Below are 17,972 nucleotides of genomic sequence, written 5' to 3'. Positions count from 1 at the left end.
TCTCTTAGCTGGTGGTTGATGGGAGTGATCCGATTCGGAGCCTGAATCGGAATAATCACCCTGCCTAGATCTAGAGGAGAAAGGGCGATCCAGGGATCGGGGGCCCGAGCGGTCCCTAGGGGCAATGTCGTCACCCTCCCTCTGTATGCCTGACTCAATCGGTGGGCCTTGGGAGTGAGAGTTGCTAGGGCAGGAGTGGCTGACTGAACCCCTGTCTCGAGAATGGGGGGACCGGCGCCCCTTAGGGCCGCCGCCATCCCGGTCCCCCTGGCGCCCTGTCCCCCGCTGATAGCCGCTGCGCGGTCCCGTGACCCCATTTCCGGGTCACGTGGGGCATGGCCACCGCCCTCTCTGACCTCTGCGGCGAGATGGCCGCCCCCATAGAGGTCCACATGGCCAAGATGGCCGCCGCCATCGCAGCCCATGTGGCTGGGATGGTGGCCTCCAGCGGCGACCGCACGACTGTGTGATCTGGCGCTGCGGTTTGGGGGTGGTGAACCCGTCCCTCCGGTGGAAAACCACCCGAGACTGGGAGCCGCCGGCCAGGAGAACCCCCATTGAGGCCCATAAAACCCCTCCCGATCGTTTGTACTGGACGGAGGTCCTGAGGGGATGGAGGGGGCTTGAAAGAAGGGCCCCGGCCAGCCAAAGAAGGGGGGGCAAAACGGGGGCATGAAGGGCCCGTTCCCCCACCCTGGCGCTCCCCTGGGGTCTCCCTCATCTAGCAGGGGGTCCTGGGAGCCCCTGGCAGAAGGGTCTGGGGGGAAGCAGGGCCAGCGAAGCACCCGCGGAGTGGGGTGGCTTACCTCTTCCCCCTGCGCGGTCTCATCCGGCGACGGTGCAGGCTCACCCTGGGCCAACCCTGACCGGGTCGGATGGGGACCCCCGGCTCCAGCAGCGGGCTGTGAGACAGCCGCCTCCGCCCGGTGCGGCCGCGCCTCCACCCCCTGGCCGGCTTCCATGGCCATGGTCCCTGGGCAGGCATCCGGCAAAGCCAGGGCAGGCCCGGACCGGGTGGAGGCTAGCTCGCCCTGTGCTCTGGCCTCTTCCCCGCTCGCCATGGGGAGGGGGGGGAAGGTAAGGAGGAGAAAGGCAAAGTAGAGAGAAAAAAGAGGTGTTTTTTTTTTTTAAGAGAAAAGGAAAGGGAAGAGAAAAGGAAGGACGAAGAAATCAAGCCAGGCAAGTCTGGGGGAGCTAATCTGGAGAATAGAAGAAATTCTTCTTAAAAATGTGGAAAGCGTCCTACTTGGAGCAAGGCAGGAAGCAGACTGAGGATTGCTAGGGGTCGCTCCGCCCACGATGGTGGGGTCAGGCCCCTGGCCTTTGTTTTTTAGATTTTTGTCCTGCCTACTGGAGCCTTTGCAGGCGGAGCTACCCTAACGTCAGGATGACCGGCCCCCTTCTCTGCTGGGAAATATCTCTGAAAAGAAGAGACGAAGTGCTTATCACAATAATTACTGACTTCATCACTAAAAAAATGAGATCAGTAACTTGTCTTGTACAGTATATAATTAGAGTTGCCAGACTGAAGACTGGAAAGGGCCCCTGTACCTTTAATTGCTGTGTAAAAGAAGGAATTAGAGCAAGCACTCTCATGCAACCAGGAAATAAGCAATATCTGCTGAATTTGCCTCTTCTATGAAGGCATTAAAGGTAGTGGAACCCTCTACAGTTCCCATTCTTATGACTAATGAGGAAAGGTCAAAGGTTGGCCATAAGGTCAAAGTAAGATATAGCCAAGGTGAAGACAAAGTACCAGGGAATGTTTTAAAAGCTGAAAAGTTACTTAGCTCTTGGGAATCCAATGGAAATCAGATAAAACATGTCAAGAACATTTTAACCCAACTATTAACCAATTGGTGCTTTCTACTAAAAACAATCTGAAATACTGTATAAGAAAATGATCAACATGAACAGTTTTAACTTAGTACTTGCTTCACAATTTTCCATTACAGCTTAATGACTGCTGTTTATTGACTGTCTAAAATACATCCAATATATTCCTGTGGTCTGTCTTTCTGTATGTCTGCTATATGTCATAAGCTATTGCTGAGTATATTTTACAAAACTATTATAAAAGATTAAGTGTATGTTTGCCTCAGTGCCAGACCACTCAATCAAAAAGCTGAACATCTGGACTGGCACATCATTAAATACATTGTCATCTTCATTTCAATAATGCCTTCATTCTTGAATACAAACAGGAAAGAGGAAAAATTTCCCCAGCACAATCCTAAATGTGATACATTTTGTGATGTATATGCTTGAGGTGCTGCTTTAATTGTTTGGCAAATTTAGCATTTACAAGATTTTAGAGCTACACTTAACACAGTAAAGGAGGGGATCCACATAGAACTGTGCAAAGTTTGAGAATCTTTGTACTAGACTATGCAAAGTAGACCATTACCCCTTCCTCTTCTAATTATTCTTTATTTGCTCCTTTTCAAAATGGATAAGCATCTGACAAACCCTATAAGAAATTCTGATTTACATTAACAGTGTTTTGCCATGTAATATGTACAATAAAATGTTTATTATGGAAAAGCAGACTAGTTCACAACTCTACACACAAGCATTCAGTTTTTCTCAAAGATCCTTGCATTTGTAGGTGGATATTCCAGAAATCTTCAAGTAGGAAAGAAAGAAAAAAAATCCTGAAAACATGGCTTTACTCATACATCGTGTGGATAAGATATAAGATTTGGAAAAGTGTTTAAATTTAATTTTTTTTAAAAAGTGTTTTACATCTGAATTTGTCAACAATTTTATCTACAAGTAACAAAAAGTTTTATTATTTGTCCAGACAGTGACATCAATCTCCACAATGCTTTAGAAAGTAAGAGGTCATGTCCCTGCTTCAAGAAGCTGACTATCTAAAATCTGACACCAAGGGGACAACACAGGAAGAAATAGGAAATGGAGACAGGGTAAACACTGGAAGTGTATAAACTAAGTTATAGCTCTAAAAGGAATAAAAAAACACCTGCCCTAGAAGTGCTTCCCCAAATAATAACCAAAATAAACATAACACGAGATGAAAAAAATGTTATAACTGACATTTGTCCTTTGAGAAAGGGCAGGGAAGAAATCCAAGGAAAAATCATATCGGAGAAAAGAGTGTGCTAAACCTAATATCTATTTAGAGTATTTGAGAAAGACTGCAACCCTATCTGTTTTAAGACTGACCAAATAACCTGCTTTGTTAATTTTGCCTTATGTTATCAGTAAAAGCACAAAATTAAAATTATAACTATGACTATAGGCATCTAATACTCCAGTTTATATTTCAGCTCAGGATGAAACAAACAAAATCTTCACATTCATTTTCGTCAACCAGAGCAATAACGAAGCTTTGTTTCTCTAAATCCTAAAGCCACCCCACACCCACTATATCTGAAATAGATGTAATAATAATAAAGCTCCTACCATGCTGTTGTCTCTGTTGTCCAAGATATGTAACCTGAAAGGCTGTAGTTCCAGCCACATGGTTTAGTAGTACTTAAAAATAGCCCCAGCTGGGTTGAAGCAGGCCATATAGACTGTTCTATTTCAGGCACATCCCAACTCTCTGTTACATCCATCACAATAATAATCCAAGTTCTTTTCTCCTCACATTTACTCACTCCTTTGGCTATTTATTCCAAGACAGCAGGAAATGGAAGCTGGTGTCCACACAGCCATAATTACTGGCTTCTTATAATGAGGTGTAGCTTTGTCAACACTGGACTGACTGCTAGGCAGACTGAGTCACTATGCAGCTGCTAAAATAAGAAAGCAAACTTGTGAATTGCTAGGATCTACAAGACATACAACTTGATAAACAGCCAGAGTCAGCCACCATACTCATATTACTGTTTTCACATTCAAGAGGACTCCTGAAAGTCACCTGCATATTTCCATACATGTCCAAATCCACCATGAAAGAACTCTATTTGCAGTTTCCTCTCTAGAAGGCAGTAAGTGCAGTAGCATTCCAGAGTAGCTCTGTTAGTCTACTACCAACAGAATGTTATGGACTATACCTTAATTGTGGTATTTAACTGTGGCCAGAGCAATATTTCAAAATCCAATTTTGTTCCTGTGAAGAAAAGGAGAAGAAAAAGCATGGTGTATTACTAACAGACTGGGGAATAAACATTCACCAAAAAAATGGCATCAGATAGTGTGCACAAATATAAAGCTACTCCATGTTTAACATCTCCAAAGAAAACACAAGAGGAAAAGTTCCATAACCAAAGCCACAGTTAAACTTGGGAGTTCAAGAAACTAACCCTTAGTAACCCAGTAGTAAAATGTGTCAGAAAAGCAGAGCAGCCACAAACCTTGGAAGATTATTGGCAGTCTACAAAAACACTTTCTCCTACAATGGAATTAATCAAGCTCATGTGATCTCACAGGCAGCTTCTCTATTTATGAGCTAGAAGTGGAATCTGCAGCAGAGATTTTACAGTGGATACTTGGGGCCCATCAAATAACTGCAGTGAGGATAGCTATCTGGCAACAACTCCAGCCATAGTGTACTTACTGCAAAGCCAATGCATCATTAAGTTGTCATGGCAAAGCTCTACCTATTTTAACCAAACATTATGCTCATTTTGTGCACAGGGCTAGGCCACAGATGAGCATCAGTTATGTGGCCTTATCTGTAGCTACTGAACTGCCTACCATTGCAACCCTCCTGCTTCATCTTTTTTCTGCCACTGGTTGGAGTATAACAGGTTTTTTTTTAAATGTCTGACAACACACTCAAAGTGTTTTAATCCTCCTTTCTGATTTAATGTCATCTCTTTAGAACTGTGGAGGAGTGAAAACAACATACCATAAGAAAGGGAGATTGTCCTTTCCTGTTAATAGGAATACCAACTGTAGAAACATCCACCAAAGGAAAGGTCATGCATCTGAACGCTTATGTAAGCTGGGTTAACAAGATACTGCCTACTAAAATCAAGAGGAACCGACTTCTATAGCAAGCTACAGTTATATACCACCCACACCAAACCTATCTAATCCTGAATTCCCAAACACTTCCCACCTCATAAATTTAATCCAGATTCTCATCTCAAGCAGCAGCTGCCAGTCAAGTGCTCCTTCTCCTCAGCTGACCACATGGAGGTGTCTCAGAACCTTGAGGGTTTATCCTCTCTTGCCCTCTGCTTCTTTCCTCTATCCAATGTGGCCATTCTGACATCAGGGACAAGCAAATACTCTAGAATTTCCAAAGGACAGTAGTTCCTTAATTAACATCCATACTTCATTACTGCATACCCCTAATATCCACCAAGTAGCTCCTCTCTCTCCTCACTAGTGCATTATGGTGCTAGTTGTCAATTTTATTGTATTGTGTTAGATTTTAATTGATGTTTTATTGTTGATGTTGCGATTCTGGTCGTTTTTTATTGTATTGAATTGTAAAGTATTGGATTATCTGTTGTAACCCTCCTTGATCCTTGGAAAGGCGGGCTAGAAATAAAGTTTTTATTTATTATTTATTTAATGTACTATACTTGGAATTGTCAGGAACTTCTGCTGGCTCACAAAAGAGATAATTACAGTGGGTCCTTGGTAACTGCTGGGGTTTGGTTCCACAACCCCCCTGTGGATACCCAAATCCACGTATGTTCAAGTTCCATTAGAGACAATGGCATAGTCAGATGGTGTCCCTTATATAAAATGGCAAATCAAAGGTTTTTGGTTTTTTTTAAAACATTTTCAAACCACAGATGTTTGAATCTGTGGATAAAAAAATCTACCAATATGTAGGGATGACTGTAACAGATATTAATGATATCTACAGATTTGTTGTGGTGGCAGTAAGGTATACTGGGAGAAAATGGTAAGCTAGTATGAGAAACCAGTAAGAGGAACCAGTCTGGAAATGTCATGCCAACAGAATTGAATAGAAAATGTATGCTTGTTTCTGCCTGCCCTTTCCTACAGTTTTTCAATGTAGTAAGCAAACCTGGTAATGTCAGTTTGACAGAGAAGCAGAGAAAGGAATGCAGAGGGTAAGTGAAGAGAGCGAATCTACAAGGCCTAACTGGAAAACAAAATAGATAATGTGCACCATAGTTTAAATGTTGCCTGGTAAAGCTTGGATGTTGTACAGAGTTCCTGAACCCTGGATGTCTTTTTGACACCATAAGCCCCAAAACCCACCTCTCTGCCAAAAGGTACTGTTACCAAGTCTCCTTTTCTCTAAAATTTTGGTGTGTGGTATTGCTCATGACTTCAAATGGACTCTGCTTTGCAGTTTGCCATTACTGTATTTCCAAAATAGTGGGTAATATACGCACTGCATTCACAAGACCCCTGGAAAACAACACCTTCAGAAATCTCCACAGGTAGTTTGAGAGTTGCTATCCTCACCTCTAACAAACAAATGTTTGTCCCAGATCTCTCACTTGATGAGCCAATGATCAACTTAACCCCTCCCCCATTTATCCTTGATTGTTGTCAGACCAGATTGCCACATTCAGACAATCATTCAGCCTTTGTTTACATTATCCAAGCAATAAAACACCTTTGTCCAGGCTTCTGCCAAACAATTCAGCCCCTTTGCCAAGGGCTAGATTCTGCCTTTTAAAAACCCCTGATTTTTCCCATCAGTGTGCTAGTCTAGATCAGATGCAGAGGGACTCTTTGTCACTGGTCTGGCTCAGTCATTCACTCTGCGACTGTGGACCTAAACAGACAGGCCAAAATAAAGCTGCTTTGGGTCACTTTGGAGGTAAGCTGTTTAAATGACACACATATGTTAAAGAAGCCAGAAGCTGTGCCAAAGCTGCACTTCAGTCCTTAGGACTGGAGCGTGGCTTTGGCGTGGCTTCCAGCCTCTTAAGATGGGTCACTCTTAAGTGACCCAAAGCAGCTTTATTTTGGCCTGCCTGTTCAGGCCCTGTGTCTCAATCCCCATCACTGCTCTACTGGACTCCACAAGAAGGTCTACTCTAGAGTAAGTATCTCCATTAGTACTGCCTCGAACTATTCCACTTTTCCCCACTGATTTCCCTAGCCTTTAATGAATGTGTGTTTGTGTTGTGTGAATTTTCCCCTTTTAATAAATATTTTACTTTAATCAAAGAAGCCTGTCTGTTTCATTTGTTAAGAATTATTCACGCCCTCGGTATACAAATTGGGAAGCAATTTCATAGGACGCTTGTAGTCCGCCCTCTCTCAATTCTGAACTAACTAAAAATCCCCTAATTAGAACCCTGGATTTCTGCACTGCTAGGCAGTGAAGGATCAATATAGGATAGTATAGTACATGACCTGTTTAGTACACATGCTCTAGAAATGTGACCTGCTAATTAGTGACATTGTGGCTACGTAGAGATAGGATACCTCTGACAAAAAGGATCTTTTTACAAAGTCTTTTTAGGCCAGTCAAGCCTCCCTTTTCCTCCATGTCCTCTGCCTAGATGGATGATGTTAGCAGCAGTGGCATTGAGAGGATGGTGAAGGAAGCCTGGAGAAACAGAATTTTGGTATCAGGTGGTAACAGTGTGTCTGCGATAAAACAATGCAATAAAGTTTACGATGAGAAAGAATGAGATTCTACTATAGTTGATTTTTATGTAGAAGTACTGTCTGAGTACAACAAGCAAGACAGGCAATTGCTGCCTCCAGGACAGGGAAATTAGATAAGCCTGCCTCACCAGCTGCCCCATCATGTTAAAAAACAAAAACAAAACAGATCTGGACAAAAATGGAAATCATAAGAAAGCAGAGACTCATGAAAGAAAATCATCCCTAGAGTCATTTTTGGAAGAGTCTTTCAGGTGGTCTTTAGAAAGTTCAAAAAACATTTTATGCTCCTATTCTTTCCATGCTGTTTTTGCCTCTACTCCAAATTTTATGTTAATGCCCAGGAACACATCTGTTTTGTTAACTGAGGCATACTAATCATTTTATATTTCTTCACCAGACCATTTCCTCTTATTTCTTTGTTTTATGTTGGATGACTTCATGCCCAGGACTACTAATCTAGTATTTTTTAACACATTTAGCTTTTTGCTCTAAAAAGACACACTTATTTACTTAATATTCAGGTGTCAGGGGTTTAAATTATGCAAAATATGTAACAAATTAGAGCTCAGCCTGTAACAGCATCCACTGCACCAGAATCTGAGACAAGAAGTCCTAGATTATTTCTTATTAATGTCTGTTGACTCCTCTCTTTCCTTCAGTTGAGTTACATCCATAGCCTTGTCAGTAGCGTCACTCAGGTTGGTGTCACCCAACGAGGTAACTTATGGTGTAATTTCCCCATTGACCTCCTACCACACCACACCGAATCCTTAATAATGCTTCTTCTACTAATGTTACTCATAATTCCCATTTATCACTGAATTTAATGGTAATAGTTGTGAGATAAATGAGCAAAATTAAAACTATGCATTTAAATTACAATATCATACACACAGCCAAAATGTATTTACATGTACGTAATTTCAGGTGAAAAGTGAAAATTTGGTAAGATGTGATGTTTTTAATCTAACAAAACAATTTTTAAATTAATTATTTAATTTTAAAAAGGTAAAAATTTAAGTATCATTTTTAAAAGGGGGGGGCTCTCCTCCTGCTCCCACTGAGTCTCACTGCACTCACATCCTCTCTTCAGCATTTGAAAGGGACACAGGTGAATACTATAGCCCATTTATGCCAAAAGGCTGATGTCTGGGGAGCAGTGGTGTCACTCCCCCCTTAGGTTGTCACCTAGTGCGGCCCACACACCCCTAGTGATGCCACTGAGCCTTACCGAAAACTCTTTATAGTATTTTCTTAACAAAACAAAAAACATTACTAGAAAATAGAGACAGATTCCAACTGCCCTTCTAGCACTCTGGTAAAACTAAACTCACAGACACCTGACCTGAGCAGGGGTGGATTGTTCCTCTGTGCATCCAAGAACAATATTCACAGCAAGTATAAAAGAACTTTGGGTACCTGCTTTTGGTGCTGGCGTAAGCTATATAACCCATTGACTGTGGACTTCTCTTTGGCAACATCCAGAAAATGTATAATGATATCTAAAATGAAATAATCTCTACACAGTTCAGGGCCAACTGAGTGATTTCCTCAATTTGTGTCATAGTGGCAGACAGAGGTGTGGAGAGCTCTCTCCAAACCATTACAATAGGAAGTTGGATCGTTTTATTCTGCTCTACTTGCTCTGGAACCCCCCTCAAACAGGTATTGGAGCAATGACTTGTTAGGATCCAGAATTTTGTTGCTGAGTGCATCAGATAATGTCAGCAGTTCAGCTACCTTCTTTTCAGGTATAATGCTTCTTTCTAGTGCTTGGTTTTTGAGATTTCAAGGTCATTAATAAATAAATTAAACTTATTATATAACTGCAGCAGTATGGCATTTATTTCTGAGATTGCATTTGTTACGCCTCTTAAATTCAGCAACCTCTCTTCCATCTTATTGGAATCATTCTGCTGCTCCTTTTACCTCCTTTGGATCCTGATAATGTCATTTTGGTACCACATGGAAAACTCTTTTACAGATACTTGAATGAAATCAAAGTAGAAAAAACTGCTATTTCTGGGTTTGCAAGGCCTTCTTCATTACAAGTATTGTCCTTTTGTTCAGCCAATAGCTAGGCCACAGATCTTACATCCTCCTGGTTCTTAGCTGATGGATCTTCTAGAGTTCTGCAATTTCACACTCACCATTTTCAGGGGCTAGTTATGTTCCTTCTCTTCATTGACTTTTAGAGACGTTAATTTATTTCATCCAGGTGTTTAAAGCATTATTATTATTATTATTATTATTGTCATTAACCTTTATTTATAAAGCACTGTAAATTTACACAGCGCTGTACATACAATCTTTTTAATTGGACGGTTCCCTGCCCTCAATCAAAGCGGAAACTTTGATTTCTGCTCTTACTTCTGTAACTATTATTTTTACTGCTGGTGTGAATTGTAATTTATTTTTGATGCCAGCTGCTGAATTTCAAAGTGCATTGTAACGCAAGCTGCTATTTTAAATGCTTTAGCTGAGAAGCTGCCAATAAATAATTTAAATAAATAAACAGGATAATCTCCCCACACGCTACAGAGATTATATATCCTGTGAAAGTCAGAGGAAGATATCTGTCTCTCACCCTTGACATTATGCTGCATTATATCCATTCTATTCAACTACACACCATAAGACCAGAATGTCAAGGTGTTATCAAAAATTCCCTATCCCCCTAGTTCCTTTTGTGTACACTGAGTCTTCTCTACCCTGAGGCAAAGATCTCAGGAATCTTAGAATGATGAGTATTAGACACGTCTCCGACAGAAACTTACTATAAACAGAAGTAATGAAGCAAGCCAGAAATTCCATGAACACGACTTGCCATCTGAACAGCAGAGAGAGGAAATTGCTATAGAAGGGCAACTCTTTCCAGTGACAGAAACACACAAGCCTTTGTTCAACCTTAATTCAACCTTCATCTCCAACCATATTAGTAGTCCTTGAGTTCACTCCTATCCAATCTACCATTATAGCTTTGCAATACATAAATATTCATCCAAGTTATAAATCTGCAGGAATTTCAACCAATAGCATGAACTCAAAGTTCAGATTCCAAATTTAAAAAGCTGTGGACCAGGAAATAAAAGTGCTTCTACTGTAAGAGTTAAGCATACAATCACTAGATTATATTCACTTGTTTTCAAGACACATCCACATTTTCCTGTCATCCAATCACTAACATGCTGTATTTTCCTTGAGGTTTTCCTGTGTTTTCTCAGACCACAGAAAATATAATTTTTTTCATAAAAATGTAAGACAAGTGCAGTCTCCATACATATGGTCTGTGCTATTTGTTCTTCCATCTCTTTTAAAGGGCACACTTTTTGATTTGGACAGCAATATATTTGAAAAGGAAACCTATCAATGCTCAACTGCTTATCACAACTCGGCACATTTTCATTATTACTTTTGCAGTAAGGGGCACTATTTTGTGACCCTGCTGTTATGATTTAAACTGGTCTTTTAATTGTTGCTAAAATATTTTCCTGATACGTGAAATTGAAGGCTTTCACAGCTGGCATCCATAGTTTTTTGTGGGTTTTTTGGACAATGAGGCTGTGTTCTAGAAAAGTTTACTCCTGATGTTTCGCCAGTAGCTGTGGATGGCATCTTCAGAGAATGCTAGAATGAAAGAGAGTGGGGTATATATACTGTCAGTTGAGAGGAGGTGATTTGCATGTTAATCTGTGTGTATTGTTCTGTTGTTGAATGGCAAGTTCTACAGGGTGTCCGTTTATTTAGGGATCCATTGTCTGCTGGGAATCTGCTGGGATTTTCCTGCTAGATTCTTTTTCCAAATGAAAGGCAGGTGATTTTTTTAAGGGGGGGGGAATCAACCACCTATTTTCTCATCACTTCCAAAATGGTGATCAAAAGGTTTTTACAAAACCTTTTTAAATTAAAGTGGACCCTCCACATTCGCTGGGGTTAGGGATGCAGGACCTCCGTCAAAGTGCAAAAACTGCAGATAAAAAACACTATCTTTTTTTTACCTAAGAGAATACCTCTCTAGGAATCTACAGCAGGATTCTACGGTCAAGGTCTAACAGACATTTATTAAACACTGGGAGGAACATCCTGACAGTAAGAGCTGTTCGACAGTGAAACACACTCCCTTGGAGGCCTCAAGGACTATCAAGTCCAATCCCCTGCCATGCAGGAAGACACAATCAAAGCACCCAAAGAAGGGTGACTCCACCACAGCCAGAGAGTGTGTTCCGCTGTCAAAGAGCTCTTGCTGTCAGGAAGCTCTTCCTAATGTTCAGGTGGAATCTCTTTTGAATCCATTGCTCTAGGTCCTATTCTCTGGGGTTGCAGAAAACAAACTTGCTGCATCTTCAATATGACATCCTTTCAAATATTTAAACAGAGCTATCATATCACTCCTTAACCTGCTCTTCTCCAGGCTAAACACACCCAGCATCCTAAGTCTCTCCTCATAGGGCATGGTTTCCAGCCCTTTCACCATTTTGGTCACCCTCCTCTGGATATGTTCCAGCTTCTCAATATCCCTCTTGAATTGTGGTGCCCACAACTGGACACAGTATTCCAAATGAAGCCTGACCAAAGCAGAGCAGGGTGGTATTTACAGTTGATCCTCCACATTTGCAGCTTTGACTTTTGTAGCTTTGATTATTCACGGCTTTTATTAATATATTCTTTCTAAGAATATCTAGGTCCTCCAGTGCAACTCTAAGGTCAACTTCTGTCATATGTTGTGATAGAGAACCCAGAGATTCCTAGGGAGAATACTTCTCTAGGCATTTGTAGGTCCTCCAGCATAACTCTATGGTCAACTTCCAATAGTTGTTGACCACAGAGTTGCTCTGGAGGACATACAAATGCTTAGAGAGGTTCTCTCCAGTAAAAAAAAAAAATTTAAATGCAGTTTTTCTACTTTCATAGGGGTTCTGCACCCCTAACTCCCTGTGTCTCCTTTTTGCACAGATCCGGTCCATGGCATGTAGTTGCCGAGGCCCCAATCCAGCACTGAAAGGGACGGTCTGTGCAGCCCTTTAATTCATGTTATAATGGTGTGATGGTGGGTTGCTATGCTAAGAAATAATTTAAACATTTGAGCAAATGTAGTTGTCATGTAGATTCCTCCTGCAACATAATCATTTTTATTACGATATTCTTTGAATATATGCATGGGATACTCCAGTTTTCTAAATTAAATATATTTTTCTGAAGTAAAGCCATTCCATTGCAGACTAGGAATTGTAATTAAACATGACATAGTATTTAAAACGAGAGCCAGCGTGGTGTACTGGTTTGAATGTTGGGACTAGGACTACGGAGAACAGGGTTCAAATCCCTGCTTGGCCACAGAAACCCACTGGGTGACCTTGGGCAAGTAACACTATCTCAGCCTCTGAGGAAGTTAAAGGCAAAACCCATCTGAAAAAAAACCTTGCTGAGAAAAACCCAGCTAAGTTTGGTCCTCCTTTGTTTGCCTCTGGGGACTGTCTGACCTGAGGTAGATTGTAAAGGGTTGGTAGAGCTGGACAACGGAGTCCAGCATCCAGAAACTTCAAGGACTACAAATTTCACCTGAACTGAGGACCCTTCCTTTAATGCCTTGGGGAGCGACTACAGCACCTTTAACTGGAGTAACATATTTCAGGGTTTCATGGCAATGGCTTCCAGCCCAGCTCCTGCTATCTTGGCAGAAGAGGTAGGGAGAGAAAGGCCTGCCAGCTTCATCAGGACTTATTCTCCTTCCCCACTGCCATTCCCTTCTCCTTTTGTATCATGTCTTTTTTAGATTGTAAGCCTGAGGGCAGGGAAATGTGTAATTAACTATCTGTAAGCATATAAAAACAGTAAGTAAGTAATCCCATCAAATGTGGAGGGCCCCCTGTATGTCCCTTGATCTGGACACTATACTTCTTTTGATGCAGCCTGGAATCCTACTGCATCACACTGTTGATTCAGATTCAACTTGTGGTTTACAGCGCAGACACACCACACACGGCTTCTGGTTTACACGGAAACCGCACTGCCATCTACTGAATGGCACATGTGCCTATGGTGCACGCACACCGCACCGCCGCAAGCACAAGCCCCATTGTATTGAATGAGGCTTGAGTTTACGCATCCCTGCATAAGGAATGGATTTCCGCGTAAGGCAAGGCTCCACTGTACTTAGGGCCAAAACAGATAGCACTGAAGGGGCGGCTTCACATGGCCCCTTTGAATGCTGGATCGGGACTGCAGCAACCACAGCCCCAATCCAGATATTTGCCAGCTCAAAAAGAGGTGGCAAAATGCCACTCCTTTTTGAGTCAGCCAAAGTGTGCCCTTTCTGCCACCGTCATGGCTTTGCAACGCTCAGGCGGCAGGTGGCATCTAAACACTACGCCGCTGGAACACCATGAAACCAGCCCACGTGTGGGCAGGCGGGTGGCTTCCAGGCATGCATCATGCATACACCACACCCCCATGCCACCTGCAAGGCAGCTTTTTGTGCTGGTCTGTACCAACCCTAAGACTCCTAGATCCCTTTCACATGTTCTGATGTGAAGCCAGGTGTCCCCATCTATATTATTTATTATGTTGTACCACTATACCACCATAATAGTATTACACCATTTTCTCTCTTGGGTTAGAGGAGAAACAGTAGAGCTATAACATAATGCTATGCCAGTTTTTGTAATCCACTATTACAGTTTTATGACAGATAAAAGTATACTGTACTAATGAGTAGAAACATATACAATGTATCTAAGACAACTTAAAATTGAAGTGAGTGTAGTCTTAAACTGAGTTTAATAATTTAAATCCTTAATAACTCCTGAAACTGAAATTTCTGTTAATTTTAATTTTGCAAATATGCATGCTTTTCCATAAAAGAAGGAAAATTTTATTCTTTAATGAGGAAACAATGACCTTCCATTTGTTGTCAGACTACAGTCCGTACTGTCCCTACCACTGGTCATGTTGTCCAGAGTTAGTGGAAACTGGCACAATTCTCCACTACAGTGCTACCTCGGGTTACGAAATTAATTCGTTCCGCCGCTCCGTTCATAACCCGATACATTTCGCAACCCGAAAAGGCTTTCCGTTAGCGCTGGAAAGCCGCTAGCCGCGCTTTGCGTTTGAATTTCGCGCCGAAATAAATTTCGTAACCCGAAAAAAACATCGTATCCCGGAACAGTTTTTTTTCCAATCTAACTTTTTCGTATCCCGGAAATTTCGTAACGCGATCAATTCGTATCCCGGGGTACCACTGTACAAGGTTTAGTCTGAATAGGAGTTTCACAGTTACAGTTTCACAGAAATGTAACCAATCCAAACTTATATCCTAATACTATGCCTGTTTCCTCAGAAGTAGCTGAGTAACTGAAGGCGGGAGCTGCTTCAATTGTGCTAAGGAAGGTAATTTCACTATGGGGGGGGGGGGAGGTAGAACCATGTTGTTACAGCAAATTACTATTAAGACACATTGAGAGTGGAAGCAGCTAGAAAAGGCCAACATGCAGTGCTATGTACAAATGAAACACAGGAGCTTTTGTTTATAAACAAATTAAAAGGGCTTAAGGGTTTAAGAAGGGGCGAGTGAATACTAATCAGATACTACTGAATAGAAGAAGCTCTTCTCTTTACAGTTGGGACCATGATCCAGCTGTACAGGGCGAGCAATTTTCAGTGATCTCTCCTCCTTTTGCAGTCTCTATTTCCAGAGGTCCTCCCCACCCTTTGGGCAAGTTTTTCAAGAGCATAAGATGATGGAAGGGCAAAGTGATGAAAGCCTACTCTTTTCCATTCCTTTAGTGGCAGTGAGTAGAATTCTGTGGAGTTTTCTGTTCTCTATTTCTGTCAGAGAGAGCAAAATTTGAATTCTGGTTCAGTGGATTTGAGCTTTATTCCCTAAGGGTAACCTGAGTTTAATATACTCTGAACTATTTTTTAAAGACAATAATAAAAGAGATCCATAGTTTTTTGTGGGTTTTTCAGGGTATATGGCCATGTTCTAGAAGAGTTTATTCCTGACGTTTTGCCAGTATCTGTGGCTGGCATCTTCAGAAAATGCTGGCATGGAAGAGAGTTGGCCTGGATAGGGAGGAGTGATCTCCATGTTGATCAGTGTATTGTTCTGATGTTGATGGCAGGGCCTCAGGGTGGGAGGATATGCAAAGACGATTAGTATGTGCTTAATTAGTGATCATTGTCTGCTGAGAAAACCCTGACCTTGGGTGGTTTCTCATTTGCATTTGCTGAGTCCTGATTTTGCTATTTTTCAGGACTGGAGCCAAATTTTGTTCACTTTTAAGGGTTTCTTCTTTCCTGTTGAAGCAGTCCAGGTGTGTGTGGATTTCAGTTGCTTCCCTGTGCATTCTGACCTGATAGTTGTTGGCATGGTCCAGAATTTTTGTGTTTTCAAAAGGCATTTTATGCCCAGGTTGGTTTATTATTATTATTAACCTTTATTTATGAAGCGCTGTAAATTTACACAGCGCTGTACATGCAATCTTTTTAGTTAGACGGTTCCCTGCCCTCGGGCTTACAATCTAAAAAGACATGACACAGAAGGAGAAAGGATAATGTGTTCTGCTACTGTTGAGTTTTTCAGCTGACCCAGTCTGCAGTGTCTCTTGTGTTCCCTGATTCATGTTTGAACGCTGCATTTGGTGGTCACTATATAGACTTGTCTGCAGCTGCATAGGCGGGTTACAGACCGCCCATTTGGGGTGGGCTGTACCAGTCCCTTTCCCCGGTGTATCAGGGCCTCAGTGGCTAGAACAGCAGCTGCTGAGGCCCTGATCCGCCGCTTTTCAGGCTGCAGGGAAGCGGCAAAACGCCGCTTCCCCGCAGCCTGAAAAGGGGTGTCCGTGGGGCTTCAAGCTCCAAGGACACCCCGCGGCGGCAGGGAGGAGGAGAAAGGGGCCGCTTGGCCCCTTTCTCCTTTGGTCCGCTTGGCGCAGCCATGTGAAGGCTGCGCCCAGCGGACCAAACCAGGAAGGAGCTCCGAAACAGAGCTCCTTCCTGCTCCGCACTAAGGGCGCACTAGGCGCCCTGGTGCGGAGTGAGGATGTCACTTCCGCACCACCCTGTATAGAGGCGGCGCAGTTGTGACGTCCTCATGGTGGTGGCCGTGTGGAACGGCCGCTGCCATTTTGTGTGTGCGGAGCACACACTAGGGTTAGGGGGGTGCGGAAGCACCGCCCCTTTCTAACCCTAGTGCGCGCTCTGCGCGTACTAAAGTGCCTGTTTGTAATGGGCCATAGTATGCAGTAAAATCCTGCTGCTGGGAGAAGGTTTCTCCTGTCCTTTGCTGAGTGTAGCATTTGCTAGATTTTCTTGGTCAGTTTGTAAACAAACCATTTGGAGGCTGTGTTTCCTGACCAATTTCCCTATTCTGCCTGTGACTCCTTTGATGATAAGAGATAATCTATATGCATCTGTTATCTCTTCAGAAATGTCTACCTGTAGATAAATTTGTCTATATGAAAGCTCTGCTTCCTGTGGCACATCTCTGGTAGCCAATTCTTACATCCAAGCCAACACCTGATGTTCAAGCCATCAAGTGATATAAATGCATGTGTGTGGTAACTGATAGCTGCTGGGTTAAAGAAATTCAGAAAACTTGTAACCTGCTGGCCTAAGAGTTACTGCCGATGTCAACAATTTCTGTTGGCCTCAGTGTTTTGCCTACAAGATGCACAAGATATCAAGATAGCCATAAGTGAGGGCTGATTTTCTTTTGTCAATAGATGAAGCAGAAATTCTAATCTACACTCGAGACACAGAATTACTCCAGAACTATTTAGAATTAAAGAAATTAAGGTCTACTTTAATATCTAGCAACCTTTCTAAACCAGTGGGTTTCCATGGGTGAAAGGAGAACTGAGCCCTGATCTTCAGAGTCGTAGTAGTGCAACACTCAAAGCACTAAACCACACTGGCTCTCTAGGCTAAACTCACTGGTTCCAGTCATTTCATCTATGTACTTTAGCGCTATGCTATACACCAGCGGTGCTATATTAAGTAATAAATACTTACAACAGCAACGACGACGGGGAAGAAAAACAGGGGAAAGGTGCTTGTGCCCTGAGCAGATAAACCAAAAGCCAAGCTCTTCTTCTGGACTTCAACTCCCAGAAGTCTTAGCCAATATGGTCCCCTACATCTGGAGGACTGCAGTGTGAAAACCAATGCTTAAGACCACCAAGCCAATGTTTTGGACCTCCGCTGATCTCAGACAGCATGGCCATGGTCAAGAAACATGAAAAATGTAACCACGCTGTGGCTCTGCTTTTGAGGGAAAGGTGCAATATCTATAAAATGACTGATTATCTGAAAGTTGGAAGATTTCTATCCCATATCTCCCAAATAACGCTCAAATGACAAGCATCTTTTGAGAAAGCGCCACAAAAGACCATTTCATGCACAAGCCAAAGGGCAGCTTCAGGGTCAGCCTTGTCCGCCTGGACTAT

The 17,972-nt window shown here is 42.4% G+C and overlaps 1 protein-coding gene across 1 annotated transcript in view; it reads right to left on the bottom strand.

Moving 5' to 3' along the window:
* Positions 1-17,972, bottom strand: part of KLHDC3 (kelch domain containing 3) — an 82,062-nt gene that overhangs the window by 63,232 nt on the left and 858 nt on the right.

This window comes from Sceloporus undulatus, chromosome 1 (genome assembly GCF_019175285.1).
Source record: "Sceloporus undulatus isolate JIND9_A2432 ecotype Alabama chromosome 1, SceUnd_v1.1, whole genome shotgun sequence".
Classification (NCBI taxonomy): domain Eukaryota; kingdom Metazoa; phylum Chordata; class Lepidosauria; order Squamata; family Phrynosomatidae; genus Sceloporus; species Sceloporus undulatus.
This window is presented reverse-complemented; position numbering and strand designations above follow the sequence as displayed.